The 18,226-nt window shown below is 36.8% G+C and overlaps 1 pseudogene; it reads left to right on the forward strand.

The window, feature by feature from the left end:
* Positions 1-10,673: 10,673 nt before the first annotated feature.
* Positions 10,674-11,931, forward strand: LOC100459695 (glycogenin-1-like; annotated as a pseudogene).
* Positions 11,932-18,226: the final 6,295 nt, after the last annotated feature.

Raw genomic sequence — 18,226 nt, forward strand, 5'->3', positions numbered from 1 at the left:
TAAAAAGGGAAACAGAAAATAAATGTTTGGAAAATTTGCAGCCTGACGATGTGATAGAAAATAAAATCCCATTTTTTGAGGAGAAACTGAAGCCAGCTGCAAAAATTTGTAAGTAACCAGGAGCCGAATGTTTATCTCCCGGACAATGGGGAAAATGTCTCCAGGGCATGTCAGAGTTTTTAATGGCAGCCCCTCCCATCACAGGTCTGCAGGTCTAGGAGTAAAAAGTGGTTTAGTGAGCTGGGCCTCGGTTGGGCAGCCTAGGAATTTGGAGCCCTGCATCCCAGCCACTCCAGCCATAGCTAAAAGGGGCTATCATAGAGCTTGGGTGGTGACTTTCCAGGGTGCAAGCCCCAAACCTTGGCAGCTTCCACGTGGTGGTGAACCTGTGAGTGCACAGAAGTCAAGAACTGAAGTTTGGAAACATCTGCCTAGATTTCAGAGGATGTATGAAAATGCCTGGATGCCCAGGCAGAACTTTGCTGCAGGGATGGGGCCCTCATGGATAACCTCTGCTAGTGCAATGCAGAAAAGAAATGTGGGGCTGGGGCCCCGCCAGAGTCCATACTGGGGCACTGCCTAGTGGAGCTGTGAGAAGAGGGTCACCAACCTTCAGACCCCAGAATAGTAGATCCACTGACAGCTTGCACCATTCACCTGGAAAAGTCACAGACATTCAACACCAGCCTATGAAAGCAGCCAGGTGGCAGGCTGTACCCTGCAGAGCCACAGAGGTGGAGCTACCCAAGGCCATGGGAACCCATCTCTTGCATCAGAGTAACCTGTATGTGAGACATGGGGTCAAAGGAGATCATTTTGAAGATTTAAGATTTGACTGTCCTGCTAGATTTCAGACTTGCATGGAGCCTGTAGCCACTTTGTTTTGGCCAATTTCTCCATCATAAGCAGAAGAGACTTGCCTGTCTCAGATAAGACGTTGGACTGTGGACTTTTGAGTTAATCCTGAAATGAGTTAAGACTTTGGGCTACTGTTGGGAAGGAATAATTGGTTTTGAGATGTGAGAACATGAGATTTGGGAGGGGCCAGGGGTGGAATAATATAGTTAGGTTGTGTCCCCACCCAAATCTAAGCCTGAATTATAACCCCCACAATTCCCATGTGTTGTGGGAGGAACCCAGTGGGAGGTAATTGAAACATGGGTATGGGTCTTTCTTATGCTTTTCTCACAATAGTGAATAAGTCTCATGAGATCTGATGGTTTTATTCAGTAAATGTAGTATTGTGTACTCTTAAGTCTCATGTTTTTATTTAGTGAATGTACTATTGTACTATTGTGTACTCTAAGTCTTATGTTTTTATTCAGAAAATGTACTATTGTGTACTCTAAGTCTTATGTTTTTATTTAGTAAATGTAAGATCTGATGGTTTTAAAAAGAAGAGTCACCCCCTGCACAAACTCTCTCTTTGCCTCCTGCCATCCATGTAAGATGTGGCTTGCTCCTCCTTGCCTTCCACCATAATTGTGAGGCCTTCCCAGCCATGTGAAACTGTAAGTCCATTAAACCTCTTTTTTTTTTTAATTGCCCAGTTTCAGGTATGTCTTTGTCAGCGGCATGAAAATGGACTAATACAGTACCCCAGGAAAACATAGCCCTGTCACAGGACTCTTTGTTCCTTTTCTTTTCTGTAGATGAAATCTAAGGCATTGTGAGATGATAAGCATTCTAGTTGAGTTCCTCCTTTAGCTTCTGCATATGAGAAAACTACTGATGCCAGCTGTTCTGAAGGGCCCAGTAGGAAGCTGACCCATGGAAGAATGTGTTTTCTACACCCTGCAAATTTCACCCCTTTTACCCCAGCCAATCAGGAATCTCAATTTTCCAGCCCCTCACGCTCCACAATTTCCTTAAAGGCTTTTGCCTAGAACCCCTTGAGAAAATGGACTTGATGCTTGAGAATTCCTCCCATTTCCTTGTTCAGAGGCCTTGGCAATTTTTAAACCTGTTATTTGCTGCAAGCCCTGCTGTCTCAGTGTATTGGTATATTGCTATGCAGTGGGCATATGAACCTGGCAGTCCTGCAACAATGTTATGAGTATATCCAAGGACATCCCTTCCTATAATGGAGCCAAACCAGTTCTTATTGTGGATGCAATATGAAGACTGCAACTAAAAATTTCCCAGATGACTACTAACAGACCACCTGGTACCAACCCACAGACTTTCTGGAACCAGCCAATTAAGAGAGACTGGTGATGTTAGGCTTAAAGGTGGTCCAATTAAAACCCTGCCCCTCACTTCCCTGACTCCTCTCTCTTGCTCTGCTGCTTTTGCCTTTATAATCTCTAACTCTCCAATCCCTCTCAGAGCACATTTTCATTTTACATTGGAGGCTGAGGCTCTCCAATCTGAAAATTGCTTTATCATAGAAAATAATTGTACCTTTTTATGCTGCAGATCTCGTGGCATTTTTTTAAAAAACTCTACACTCTATTAAACTGGGATTGTAATTTATAGCTGATCAGAAAAGAGAGTGTGGGAACTATTACTGGAGTTACAGAAAGAAAATAGTAATGTAACAAATGATATATTTGTTTTACAATAAAATATGATTTTTAATAAAGCAATTGAAATAAAACTACGGTGAATAAGACACCAAGGCAATCGATGACATATTAGTTATTTTGCTAGAATATTTCCTTTTGCTTTTACCACTACCAGTTAATCTAAAAAATATATAAGTTTTAAGTCATTTGTAGGAATTATAGACCAGTTTTCCTGAGGTGGTAAGCATCATATGATGAACACAAATCCAGTATTGCTTTGTTTTGTTGGTTTTCACTTTGCTAGCCATGTGAATGATTGGCAGCACTTGAAACTGTCTCGCCCAGTGTAGTGATGGCCTCTCTTTTCTGAAGAACAGTTTTTCTTTAGACAAAACTCTAGTGAAAAGAGTGGCAGACTTCTAGCAGGTCTTTCTGGATTCTTTTGACTTTTTGCCTTAGGGTTTCTATAGAAGAAAGACGTTTGTTTAAGAATTAAATGTGATTATGGTACTATCCAGTTAAATGAGACACAAAACATTATTTCAGATGCAAATTTATAGGCCTGACAAACATAAATTGAAAGGAAGAGGTCCTGTGCTTGTTTGCAGGTCACTGTAACATTTCACAAAGCCAATTGTAAAGCTCTAGCCATCTTAACATACTAGGTTGCAAAATTCCAGTGTTGGGGCTCAAAAACAATACACTAAAACAAAAGCATCAAAAGCAAAAGTTTTCATCGGACCTACTCCTGCCCTCCAGTCTCTTAGCCCTATTTCTTCCAAGGTTAGCCATAGGAACTAGAATCCCTCTTGCCAAGACAGGTCATAGAACCCTTTTTCTCTAAAGTCAACCATAAAGCCTAAACTTATTACTGAAATTTTCATTCTGCCTTTCTGTGTAAAAACTGGCCATAAAAATATTATTTGACCTACCTTGCTTGACTGTAGGTCATAAGATCCTCATTCCAGAGAAGGCCGTGCCCCACACACAGAAGGAAGACATGCATGCTCAGAGGAGTAAAGAAAAATCTAGATAGACAGGTCTCGCTAGGTTTCTCCACTCAGTCTATTAATATTGGATTAGACACTTTCGTCCAATCATATTTCTCCATGGCTATCCATACTTTATTGAACATAGGCATACAAATGGACAAATTCCCCTGTATCTTTGGGTCTACAATCTGTAGGCTCCCATGTATACATGTTAAATAAAATTGTATGCTTTTTCTCCTATTAATCTGTCTTTTCCAAGTTGAATTTTCAGTGAAATTTCAGAGGGCCAAGAGTTCTCCTTGGCCTCTACATAGGCATAATCATAGTCTGGTAATTTTAAAATCACTTTTTAATTCAGATAACTTTGTTGATGACACAGCATCACTAACCAAATAAACTATGATACAATAAAAATTTTGTTAGGTAACTGCCATAGTCCAGTCAAATTTCTATTAGCATCCTATATAATCCATTTCTCTATTTTCTTTTGTGAAACACATATTTGAAAATGAATAAATTTTTTTGTTGTATTAAAAGTTAAGTTTCTAAATTTGGCGTCTGTCATGTTTTAACAGCTTTTGCAGTTCTATCAGGAAAATTACCCCCTTTAGAAACTTCATCCTTCTGTCCTATGTGAGCACTACAATGCATTGCTGTATCTGAGTAGGCAGTTGTAGAGCCTTTGAGAAAACAGCTATCAATTTTTCATCAGATATTTTAGTTCTCATGAAAAAATTCTGCACTTAAAAATTTGCTCTATTGCATGACAGATGCCAAGTATACATATGGAGAGAGAGAGAGAGAGAGCGCCTAAATCTCTGACCACAAAGAAATCAGTATCTACCATCTGCTTCTTGATGTTTCTCTTTTACTAAATGTAAATAATTTTGAAATTTTTACACTCTAAACTAAATATCAGTTCCACTTATTGCTATTATTTTATAGTTGCTTATTATAGTTACATAACAATTCTCAAATATTACAAAATGCCTTAGTTATATATTCATCAAGTTTATTTGTTGGAAAAGAGAAAATTTAAGCATTTAACACTAATAACTCAAAATGTAAAAATTGAGTGCCCGTTAAATGCAGGTTACCATAACAGACAAAGGGCACATGGGAAAGTGACACAATACTAAAAAACAAAACAAAACACAACACTGGAGATTGCAATTAAACTGTTCATTAATTTCCTGATTGATTCTCACAGATAAATAATTTTTCAAACTGTGAGTTCTCATCTTCAGAACAAAGGTAGTGGTATGTGTTTATATTGTCTGAGTTGTAATAAGATAGTAAAGCAGATAGAAGAGAAAGCCTGGGGCATGGAAATTAAACCTGTAAACCATAGTGCGTGTAACTGACAGATATGTCAAGCGATGTTATTACTAGAAGTCTTCTCCTTATAAAAGCAATACATTTCTCTTTATTGTAAATAACTCAGTCTCAGATATTGTTACAGTAGCATAAAACAGAATGAAACAGAATTTTACAACACATTTGTAATACATAAGTGTATTAAATAGTAACAATTCTCCCATGCCATTTACCATTTTCTCTTTTATTATTAACATTTTTATCCCTTCTTATTAATCTCATTTTCCTTTTAGGCAAGAAATATGACAGAAATCTCAGTATTCTTTAAACTTAACACAGAGTTTTCTGAATCTGTAGGATTTATTCCAATCAGGTCAAACATATTTTTAGGGGATCTGAATCAATCTCTAATTTGGATTTCATTTCTCATTAAATATTTTGTCATTTTCTTTATTAATCCTTATCTAATTACTATGCCTGAGAGTTTCTATAGCATGTTTCCACCAAAGATAATAAAATAATATTCTATGTGGATACCATAAAAAGACACGTAGTTTTTAGCTGTTTAATTTTCAGCATAATTTAAAATATAGCCATGCAAGTATTAAACATAGATCATCAAAGAACATCTTTACATATGTAATTACATTATTCATATATTTTGATTGTGGACAATTGTAACAAATCTTTCAACATGCATAATTACATCATACAGTAGCTTATTACAGAAATATTAAAAGAGACTATACATTATGTCATTAAATATGTTAAATTCAGAAAATCTCACATACTGGGAAAATTTACTATGAGCTGAAATAATGTATGCCAGGTCTCAATTATTATTAATTTTTAATGTAAGCCATAGAAGCATTTTATGGTGACTAACATTTGGGTAAGATTTTCTGCTTTAGTGAATCAACTTGATACACATTGAAGATAAGAGTCTGCCAGAAACAAATAAATGTATTTATCATGACAGCCCATATGTGCATTGCACTTAAAGGAGTAATGGAAAGAAAAAAGAAAAAAAATACCACTGGTCATTTGTTTCATAATCTTAGATTCATAAAATAAATTCTTGAAACTCTAAACATTAGCATCTTTCTTGAAAATAAGACATAAATTAAGACATTTTAGTTACTGAGATGATACCTAAAGAAATTTTGTATATTGTATTATTAACATAAAAATATAAATCATATAAGTCCCTTACCATTTCCTCGGCCTATTTATGACAATTCCCTAAATAGCAATAATAGAAATCAGACATTAGATATATAACTACTGAGCCATTTTTATCCTGGAACACAATTCCTGACTTACTCTTTACTTAACAAGACATAATAAAATATACTCTCAGGGTAATAAAATTATGTTAGTTCCTAGTGATATATACATGTGTTTAGAGAAACTTTTCTTTAATCAGTGTTTATATATGAAGTCCTATTAACAGTTTAAAAAAGTAAAAACATGACTTTCATATAAATACAAAATCAATGTGTCAAAGATTTTATTTAACTCATTAATTAAACAGGATGCCAATGATATATTAAAAATGGTTTAAATGAGAATTTGACATAGAGAGATGTATGTTTTCTAAAGTTTCATTCACATTGCTGTAGACAGAAATTATTTGTAGTGCAATAATCAACAAACATTTGCATAGGTTTTATTTTCTATTGCTTTATTTTTCCCTCTATAGAACTATAAAACAGTCTAGCTTATACAAAGATATTAATTGTACACCTGTATACAAAATCAGATTATTGCAGAGAATCTACTAGACAACATTCAGCACTCTACATGCAATATGTTGAATTAAAGAAGTAGCCTGAGTTTAGCAAGTCAGAAACTTTCATAATGGGAAGTAAACTTGTCTGTCTCTTGTCCTAGAGGAAACACTATCTTTATTATACTGAAAAGCATAAGAAATCTGTATCTCCCTAGCAGAACCTAATTCAAAACCTGATCATAAAACACTATGGTAATGCAATCTTATGGTCTTGTTTTTTTTTAGGACAGAGGCCCCAGCCCACAGGCCATGGACCACTACTCACAGGCCACACTATATGGCCTGTTAGAAACTGGGCCACGCAGCAGGAGGAGAGCAGCAGGGAAGCCAGTGATCAAAGCCTCATCTATATTTAGAGCCGCTCCCCATCACTTGCATTACCACCTGAGCTCACCTCCTGTCAGATCAGCAGTGGCATTAGATTTTCATAGGAGCATGAACCCTGTTGTGAACTGCAGGTATCTAGGTTGTGCATACCTTATGAGAATCTAATGCCTGATGACCTGTCACTGTCTCCCATCACCCCCAGATGGGACCATCTAGTTGCAGAAAAACAAGTTCAGGCTTCCACTGATTCTACATTATAATGACCATATTATTCCTTCATTATATATTACAATATAATAATAATAGAAATAAAGTGTGTGATACATGTAATGTGCTTAAATCATCCTGACACCATCCCCCCTCCATCCAAGGAAAAATTGTCTTCCACAAAACCAATCCGTGGTGCCAAAAATATTGGGGACCACTGTTTCAGGGTACAGGGAGGGGCAGAATGGAGGAAGAAGGAAGAGGGGGTTGACAGAGAGTAATCTGCATATATATGTTTTTCAGTTTATTATTTTTCTTTACAGTGACTGAAAACCTATGTGTTTAATTTATTTTCTCCATAAGCTCTGGATCCCCAAGCAAAATTCATCAGCAGGTGATAACATGAGATGGAAATAATGCCAAGGCTGTCACTCTACTAGATTATGCTCTTGTCGATAATTTTAGAAAAATGCAGGTAACAGAGTTCATTCAAGAGATCTTCAAGTGTTAAACTCTCCATATTTACCCTGACAATGCTCTTTTAAAGAACTGTCTCCCTAAGTATTGAATACCTAATCCTCAAGGGTTGGCACATTGAGAGGCTGTCTGAGATCACTATTAAGTATGCATGCTTAACCCATTTTCTAGTAAGATCAATTTTAGCTATATTTTCATATAAACTATTCTCTCCGAAAGCTGGGCTGGCCTTGCTGCCTTCATGATGAAAAGTGTAAAACAGCAAACCATGGTATAAATTATTTCTAGTAATAAAAAGTGGCAGATATAAAAATCTCTCTTACTGCTTTTATTATCCTGCTTCTAGAGTACTCTCTTCTTCTATTTTTCCCAGCACAGTGGTTCCCTGCAACCCTTTCTTGCTCCAGGAAGACTTGGCATATACTCCAGGGTTAGATGGCAATCTTTTCCCTTTTACAGAGCTCATACAAAATAATGAGTTGGAAATGAAATGGCAAAAAAAGCTTGGACCGTTGTGCCTTCTTTCCCAGGCCTCTTCTATTGTACTTGAATTCTGGAACCCAGGGCACCTTTTGTTACATTTTCCACAAAATAAATGATCAGTATCCCATCTGGCAGAGGCAAAGGGCAATCAATGGCTTTTAACAACCCACCTGTTTTTAGCTACATGCATCATTCCAAATTTATCTAAATTCTGAGACTCTCAAGGGCTATATGAAGTAATTATTTCTATTCTCATTACTATCCTGTTCTGCATGAAAATCAACTCCCCCTTTTCAATTTTCTGCATCTAAAATATCTCTGAAACCTTCTTCTGGTGAAGTTTCTCCCACCATTGACTTTGTTTTTATTATTACTTAATTTCAGTTGGGTTAGAAAATAAGAAAATAACATAGACAATACATCATGCTTAAATAGAAGTGCTCCCATCCAAGTCCTAATTCTTTGTCACCAGATCAGAGGTCTTGAGATTCTAATGCACACTAGATGCAATGCACATCTTCTACAAATTAAACAACCCATTACAAAGTTTGTTCTGTTAATATAATTACAAAGCCCATTTAAATTCTATAATATTTTCCTTTTAACGTAAAATAATCACACTAATTCTTCTACTAACAGGTGCAAGTATCCCACTGGGCGCGGTGGCTCATGCCTGTAATCCCAGCACTTTGGGAGGCCGAGGCAGGCGGACCACGATGTCAGGAGATCGAGACCATCCTGGCTAACACGGTGAAACCCCGTCTCTACTAAAAATACAAAAAATTAGGCTGGCTTGGTGGCTGTCGCCTGTAGTCCCAGCTACTCGGGAGGCTGAGGCAGAAGAATGGCGTGAACCCGGGAGGCGGAGCTTGCAGTGAGCCGAGATAGTGCCACTGCACTCCAGCCTAGGCGACAGAGCGAGACTCTGTCTCAAAAAAAAAAAAAAGAAAAGAAAACCATAGTCTCAGAAATTTGCTTCTTATATTTACTGTGCAAAGCAAGGCAAATTAGGAGAGTGTTTTTGATTTAAATATTTTGGATACTAATTATATAATGTATTCTTAATAATAATATTGCCTGAATATATACACACGCACAATTTCATTTATACATACACAAACACAAAAATTTTTACTTTCATATTACATGGAGCAAATATTTTCTGTTAGATTTTTTTCCTTATGAATCTGTTGTCATGAAAAGAATAGAGCAAAAGAGGCTTTTAGAAAATAAGAATGCTCTTCAATGTCAAACCAAAGGTCAAGAGAATTTTTCATGAGAACATTAGATAAGATTTTCAAATTCTTTACTTGGTAATTTAGAGTTTCTTTGAAAAGATTTGACTTTTGAAGTACAGTTTTAATCATAGTTTTAGAAATAAGAGTATTATATCATAAAAGCCCTTCAGTTCAGATAATAGGAAGTTCATCCATTTCATTCTTTTTAAAAATGTCATTGCGAATTTAATATATTTTACACGCTATCAGTATCAAAATAGCATCTCAATATAACTTCCCAGTTCAAAGATTCTTTCAATAATTCTGTAGTACATTACTTCAGAAGTATCTCGTCTTTAAGAAATGTTTTTTAGTTAGTTCTCTTTTCCAAAGGATCCACCACACCCATGAATATTGGTCAGTGATATGTTAGTGGTCACAAAAAATCAATGTGACACTTTATTGGCCTAATTAATAAGGTATACTATGGTATTTGTAAGGAGTAAAATTATATAAAATTTGGTTATCACCATGTAGTAAAATGAGCAAATTATAAGTATATATAGGTAACTTTAACATTTAATCATTTACCTTCCTATACAGTGTTTCCAACATGGCATAATGTTAACTTGTTAGAAAAGTACTAAAAGTCTTTCAACACATCTTCAACAAAATAATTCCTTAGAAGTTAGTAAGACAGTGATAGACTATTTAGCTTCTTTAAATGATAAGATTACCATAGAATTTACTGTCATTTTAGTTTACTCATTCAATTAGGGGCAACTTCTTTAAAGCAGCAATCAGGAAATAGCTATATATGACTATAGATCCACTAAGGCATATCCAGGAAATGAATACATTAATTTTAAATTAAAAGTTAAATCACTATTTTTATAATACATGGTAATAATATGTCTAGATATTATAACAAAATATTTTCTTTAATTTTGACTAAAAATTTTTAAGCCTTCTAGGCATTACTTCTAAAACATTTATGAAACATTAAGTCTTTATTGTTGGATTCTGGGGAATCCTTGAAGAGACCACAGAAAAACAAATTAGCAAGCATTGTTCAATATTTACTACTAAGGTCCAGTCAGTAACACAGAAACATCAGATGTTTAAAAAGCGAGTATGTGGTATAAATAACAGGTTACACGGAAGATGGAAAAAGCAAAAAGAAAGGAAATAAGAGCAACCAAGAAATTACTGCAAGAAGCAATTATTACCCCTTGGGTTGATGGAATAGATTCAGAGGCCACACCCCCTCGCTGGCCCTGCTGCCTCCTGGCACAGGCTTCTCTGAGCCACCAACCTGCAGCTGCCCCGGCCACCTGCACCCCTGGGCAGCACCATGACAGATCAGGCCTTTGTGACATTGACCACAAACTATGCCTACACCAAAGGGGTGCCCCGGTCCGGGGCTCACCTCTAAAACAGCACAGGACCACCAGAAGGCTGGTCGTGTTCGCCACCCCGCAAGTCTCAAACTCCATGAGAAAAGTTTTAGAGACAGTCTTTGATGAAGTCATCATGGTAAATGTCTTGGGCAGCAGCGATTCTGCTCATCTAACCGTAATGAAGAGGCCAGAGTTGGATGCCACGCTGGCAAAGCTCCACGCCTAGCCATTTACACAGTATTCAAAATGTGTATTCATGGAAGCAGATACTCTGATCCTAGCAAATATTGATGATCTTTTTGAGCGAGAAGAATTGTCAGCAGCACCAGACTAAGGGTGGCCTAACTACTTCAATTTCGGAATCTTTGTTTATCAGCCTTCAGTTGAAACATGTAATCAGCTGTTGCATCTTACTTCTGAGCAAGGTAGTTTTGACAGTGGAGACCAAGGCTTACTGAATACATTTTTTAAGCATCTGGGCAACAACAGCTATCAGAAAACACCTGCTGTTCATTTATAACCTAAGCAACATCACTATATACTCCTACCTCCCAGCATTTAAAATGTTTGGTGCAAATGCCAAAGTTGTGCATTTCCTGGAATGAGCCAAATCATGGAATTATAGTTATGATCCCAAAACAAAAAATGTCAAAAGCGAGTCCCATGATCCCAACGTGACTCATCCAGAGTTTCTCATCCTGTGGTGGAGCATCTTTACCACCAATGTTTTACCTCTGCTTCAACAATTTGACCTTGTCAAAGACACCTGCTCATATGTAAATGTGGAAGATATCTCAGGAGGCATATCACATCTGTCCCTTGGGGAGATTCCAGCTATGGCACAGCCTTTTGTATCCTTGGAAGAACAGATGAAGTGGTGGGAATAGGGCCAGGCTGATTATATGGGACCAGATTCCTTTGACATCAAGAGGACACGTGACACTTACCTCCAGTAGAAACACTGCCATTTCCTGTGGGCATGTGTTCCTAATACTTAGTACCCAGAGCTGGGTTGAGAAAAGTCTGTTATGGCTTCAAGAGGCTTTCACTAAAACTTATCAGATGAGAGGTTTTCACAGGACAACAGATGAGAACTGGGCAAAAGTTGTGAAGAGGCAATTCTGTTATATGGACAATGTTCTGCTTTTTAATCCTCTTTAGCGCATTTTAGAAATTCTCACTTTTGCTGATTGTCAGCATACACAGTAAGGGAAACTCAATATTAAGCAGTTAATGGGGCTATATCAGTTTCTAAAATCTGCAGACCCTGGTTCCAAATCAGTCACTCCCTTCAGAAGAGGACATGGCATCTGTCCCTTGCTTGCTTGCTGGTTGTACGTACCTTTCACTAAACCTGCATTTTGGAATTGCCCTGTGCTACCAGAGTGAGTTGATTGTAATTCTGCTTTCAGGTAAAGAGAGCCTGTATTAGCACTGCTGAGTGATCCATAAATGTATCAACAAATAGCATTAACCCAATTTATTTCCTGATCTTAGTGTCTGAAGATGTTCAACAGTTTTCTATATGCAATAAGGCAGCATGCTAAAATGCTGCAGTGGCACCCTGTATGAAAAACAAAGGCTTATTGCCATAAAAAAAGATTCAGAAATGGGTATTGAAAAGATCTGGAACATCTTAAGAAGAAAAACATGCAGAAAGAATTTAGGTTTTGAGAAGGAGGTGTGGCCCATCCACCGTGTGCACCTCAGAAAGTGTATATGAAGGCTGGTTTTAGGAGTAATGGAAGTAGCTGGAGGTGAGAACCACTGCTAGTATGAAGTTCTGATGCTGAAGAGATGCTGACAGGATCTCTTCAATTTTGTACTTTGGCAAGTAATTTAATGTGTTTTTAAATTTAAACCAACATGTCAACAGAACTTAGCAGAGGGAACAAATCTCCCTAAAATATTCAAATTAATATATGAACCCAAATACGTACTAAAAGATGTTGCCCCAACATCCTCAGTCATTTGAATTTATTGTTTGATCTAAACTTTTAAATAAATGATATTCTTGAAAATATTTTATTTATAGTGTGAAATAAACAGCTATTTCCAATTTTGAGGATGAAATATGTGGTTGAATGATTTAAGATAAATATATTTGTATCTCTAAAATAATATTAATATCTTGTGATTTTCATAAAATGAGATTTATTCTTCTCAGTTGTAGTTTATCTGCCCCAAACTTACCAAGTCATCTGAAGGCCTTAAAAATATTTGAAACTATTAACACATTATTATTTTTTTGAAATGCTCTTTCTCTATCATGTTGATGACACTGTTCAGTACTGGTTCTCTTTCTGTCACTCTGGCACATTTGCTATTCATTCTTTCCATCTCCTCTCATTCAATTAATTTTCTTAGCAGCAAATCACAGTGGTCAAGAAAAGCATAGGCTTTGGACTTCAATGTCCAAGTTGGAATTCATGCATGATCTCTTAGCCTGTCTCAATTCAGTTTCTTATTCATTAAAAAAGAATAATAGTAACACTTACTTCATGTGATTATTGTAAGAGTACACAAAACCAAAATTGTAAAGCAATTAGAAACTGACTGGAACATAGTAAATAACAATGCCAATACATGTTTGCTATCACTCTCAGCCTTTAAATGTCGGCGTATCACAGGACCATTCATAGACTTGTTTTTCTACCATTTTTATGTACTACTATAAATCCACCTCTTAAGCACCTATGATTTCAGTTGCTCTCTGTGTATTGAAAATTCCTCACATCTGTATTTCCAATTTTATCTTGTCTTATGACTTCCAAAGTATTCCATGTCTTACTCAAAATCTCTACATAAAACCAAGGATGTACATCACCGACTCACAATTTTTCCTTTAAATATACTCCTCTTCTGCTTTCTTTATATGGTACCATCATTCACCAAGTTGGTTAAGCCAGACATATGTTGGCCATTTAGATTCTTTTTTCTCCGTAACTCCTTATGGCTAATTAATCACACACCCTTCCCATTTTAAGTGCTAAAAGTATGTTCTGTTTTATTTCTCAGTGCTCTGATTTTGTCCTAACTTATACAAGTTTTTCAAATAAGCAGCTGCGATACTCTGCATATTTAGACTTGCTCCCTTCTAACAAAGTAATCACACAAAGAGATCTTTGTAACATATTAATCTGCTGAGGTCATTTTCCTACATGAAACCCATCAACATCTTGCCAGACTCTTTCAAATAAAATTATGTTTCCATATATCTTGTAAATCACTGAATTCCCACCCTCTTTCACACCGTGCTTTAGTAATTCTAAACATTTTAAAGTACTCAAGTGGACTATGGAAAATTGCATTTTCCAAAGAAGACTGTTACAGATATGACTGGCTTTCCTGTGGTTGAGATGGACAGTTTCTGTTACCTCTATCTGCATGTGAGTGGGAGCCTGCACTTTCTCTAACCAGTAGAGCATGGTAGAAATGATCCTAAATTTCTTCTAAGGCTTAGTCATAAAAATAGAAGAGTTTCCACATCTCGCTCTATGTCTCTGTATGTCTCTCCCTCTCTCTCTCTCCTGTCAGTCTTTCTGTCTCTCCCTCTCCCCATCACTATTTCCTCTATGTCTCTTTCTCCTCATCTCTAGCTCTAGCTCTAGCTCTGTCAGGATGTTCACCTGTAGAAGGTAGCACCATGTTGTGAGGAAGCCCAAAAGAATCCATGTAAAAAGAAAGTAGAGTTTCCCACATAGAAAGGAACTGAAGTACAAAGTCACCAGCCAGCATCAACTGCCACACATGTAAGTCAAATATTTTTCTGACCCACAAAATCTGAGTGTAGCAAATGGCTATTTATGCCATTAAATTTTGCTATAATTTGTATGCAGGCATAATAACTGGAATAGGTGTCATTTCCTTTAGGAATTGGATCCCTGTCCCAGGAACCTACTCCAATTTTTTAACCTCTCATATCGTATCATTTTCTAACGTCATCAGTACCAGTATTTTTTATCAACATCTATTCATCTTCTTAATTTCAGTTTAAATAGCATCTGTTCCATACTTTTTCATCCCATAGATCATAGTGTTTTTTTACTATTGCTTATTCCAATATGCTCTGTTCTTCCTCTGTCAAAGTATGCTTCAAATTTAATATGATTCATTGTCTAACTTCATTAGAATTCAAGCTCAGCAATGGTAGAATATTCATCTGTCTTGCCATCATTATCCCTTCTTGTGCACAGTAGATTATGCCAACTTGTGATAGGTGCTGAATCAGTATTTTCTGTATGAGTACATGAATAATACATAGCAAAACTAATAATTATTATTATTAAACTTAAACAGCTTAATCAAATTGATAATTTCCACCAAGTCAATAGATTTGTAAATCTGACAGACAGTAAAAAAGAAAAACCTTTGAAATATAAAATACTTGTAATTCCTGTAGTTTAATCTTTCAAGTGAAGATGGATTCTTAGATTTTACTAATTTGAAAGAACATGTAGAGTAATGTGTTCAATCATTTTGTATAAGAAATTGCCTGCAACAAGATCTATGGTTTTAAAGGAAGTAAACAAGTAAATGCTAGAGAGGGTAGAGATATTAGAGAAGTATTGTAGGTATTAATGATATTATTTTTAGCCATGGTTTTGTATAATTTGCAACATGCGTCCCGCATTCATTTTTCTACAAAGTTGCCAGTCCCCTTGGTCATTTGAACTAGATTTCTGTTTCCTGGCATTATTTGTATTATTGATTGATGTGATGCAATGATATTTGAGAAGAATTGCATAATATATGTAGATAGATATCAGAGTCACCTCCAAGATGCTTTGATAAACTTGGTTTAATATCTCTAATATATCTCAAGGTATTTTTGCATGTTGTTGGTAGGCTTATAAAATTATTACACAGGCTGATTTAAGCCATAAAACCAAGGAAAAAATGTATTTTTCACCATTTATGCTGTTTTCTAGATAAAATAATGCACGTTAAATATAATTGGCTATAAATCTACATGAAAGACAGGTAATATTAAAGTTACAGTCAATAATTAGAAAAATTATTTAGACTAGAAATAAACAAAACCTAGATATTATGTTTATGCCTACCTCTAAATACCTATATGCGCAGAAACTTGTTGAATAAATTATCTGGTCCTTAGATTGTATTAAGGAAGATGCACTAACACATATTTCAGGTTACTGTGACATAAAATGTAATTGCGATATTTATCTTTCCAAAAATTTTTTGGAGGACTGGTTTTAGGCAAACTTCTGACTTTCATCTATGCTGCCTTTTTACCCAGGTTTAATAGTTTAACTGCTCAGTTGTCAGTCACCTTTACTTACCTAGGAGCATTTGATTTGAACATTATATGTAATTATGGAATTCAAAGCATCAGCAAAACATTGGGAAACTATTTGACATAAAGAGGAGAGGTAATTATCTCTTCCACCACTAGAATTACATATGTTAATTACCCTAACACAATGTCAGGGTGTAATCTGAACTAAAACTTAAATTTTCAACAATCAATCAAATAAACAAAAGCTAGATATTATAGGTATGGATATAAATTTGGATGAAGATGGAGACGGAGATAGAGAGAGATACGAACTAGACCATGTATGTGACACAGGATTTTTCTTTACCCCTTCACTGGACTCATGGCAGGGATGTCCCCCTGACTTGGTCTGCCATGCTCAGCTCCTTGTGGGAGGTAACACGAGTGAGAGAGTGTGGTATCGAGCTGGCTGCTCCAGGCATCAACACAGGAGCAGACTCCATGTGGGGTCTGTGGACAGACCAGGTGTGTCACCTCCTGGGGAATGCGGCAGTGCCCAGGTGAGGGTGCCTGTGACCCCAAAGCCCCAGAGCGGGTGTTACAGTGCTCTTTTAGTTTCACCATCCACGGATGGTGGTGTGTTAGCAGCTCAGTTGGCCCCTTGCCTTGTAGCATGGGGTGGCTGCCCTCCACTAGCGAGGGCAAAGGGTCGGTGTGACAGAATTTCTGGGTACCTGTACTCAGTGAGTCCCGAGCACTTGTCCGGCATTCAAAAATGAGGTCACATGGACAGTTGAAGCCTGGTGAAGGCAGGGAATTTTATTTAGCAATGAAAACAGCTCTCAGCAGAGCGGGAAGCTGGAGAGGGGAGCTGGAGAGAGGACTGGAAGAGCAGTTTCTCTTTGCTGAAGTCAGGTTGTCTCTTCCCTGAAGTCAGGCTGTCTCTCTTCCCTGAAGTCAGGCCATCACCTTCCCAAAGTCAGGCCATCCCCTCTTCTACTGACTGAGTCTGGTGTCTTTATAGGCACAGGAAGGGGAGTGCATGCTGATTGGTTTGTGAGTACACCAAAAAGGTTAAAGTGAAGACACCACTCAAAGGTGGGCATGAAAGTGTAGAAAGCCAAATAGTAAAGGGTAGGTATCTGTAAAATAAGTGAAGGGTGAGGAAAGCATGCCAAATAGGAAGACAAGTTCTCAGCCCAGTCTAAGAATTTAACTTGTAGCTTGGCTTGCAGGCTTTACACATTCTTTGGCTTAGAGGTGGGGTTTCACTGGGTACCCACTGCTATCTTCCTAGGCATTTGGCTGACTCCTGTTACTGTCATGTACATATGCAATTTTCCCTAAATTTTACTAGGAATAATCATTATGACATAAATTTAACATTTCTAAAGATAAATTTATCTTTTATTCTTTACAAGTCTCTTTCACCTCAAATCAATTTCTCAATCAATGGCATCACAGCATCATGAGAATCCTCTTGCCCAAGTACAAAATACAGAAATAACCTAATTTTACCTTTCTTACTTTTTCTTCATTATCCATCAGTCAGAAAATACAGATAGCTGTAGGTCAGAATTATATGTCAAACCTGGCTGTTTCATGCTATTCAAAAAGACACTGTTATAGTTCCAATTCACATAATTTTGTTTTCCATACTATTATTATAAAATGTTCTTACTGGAATCCTTGCATGCAGTCAGACCATCAATCTTCAGGCTTTCCTGGTTTCCTCTAGGAGGACTGATTACATTTCAAGATAACTCTTTGACCTATGGGAAATCACATATCATTACTAAGCTCTTTGTGTGCTGGGCTACCAAAGGTCCTCTCAGCCAAAATCCCCAAATCTAGCCCTCAGAATTCCTATGGGAGAAAGCAAGCGTTCACACTCCATGTTTACCACTCCCAAATTCTTAGAGACAGTGCTTTGGACATGCCTTCATGTAAACTGCAAGTTTTTTTCTTTCTTGCAGTGATAGTAAACCTCTTCTTAATCACAGACCTGGTATAAAGTTAATCAAATTGTACTGTATTAGAGACTTTTGTTAAATAAATAGATTTTTAGCTGCTCCTGTCAAACACACAAAAAAGTAACTACGTGAGATGATAGATATGTCAATCTGCTTCACTATAGTAATCTTTTTTTTTTCTTTTAGAGAGACAGGGTCTTGCTCCATTGCCCAGGCTGGATTACAGTGGCAATCACAGTTTACTGCAGCCTCAAACTCCTGGAATCAGATCTTTTCACTTCATTTTTTTTTT

The sequence above is a fragment of the Pongo abelii genome, chromosome 14, assembly GCF_028885655.2.
Source record: "Pongo abelii isolate AG06213 chromosome 14, NHGRI_mPonAbe1-v2.0_pri, whole genome shotgun sequence".
Taxonomy (NCBI): domain Eukaryota; kingdom Metazoa; phylum Chordata; class Mammalia; order Primates; family Hominidae; genus Pongo; species Pongo abelii.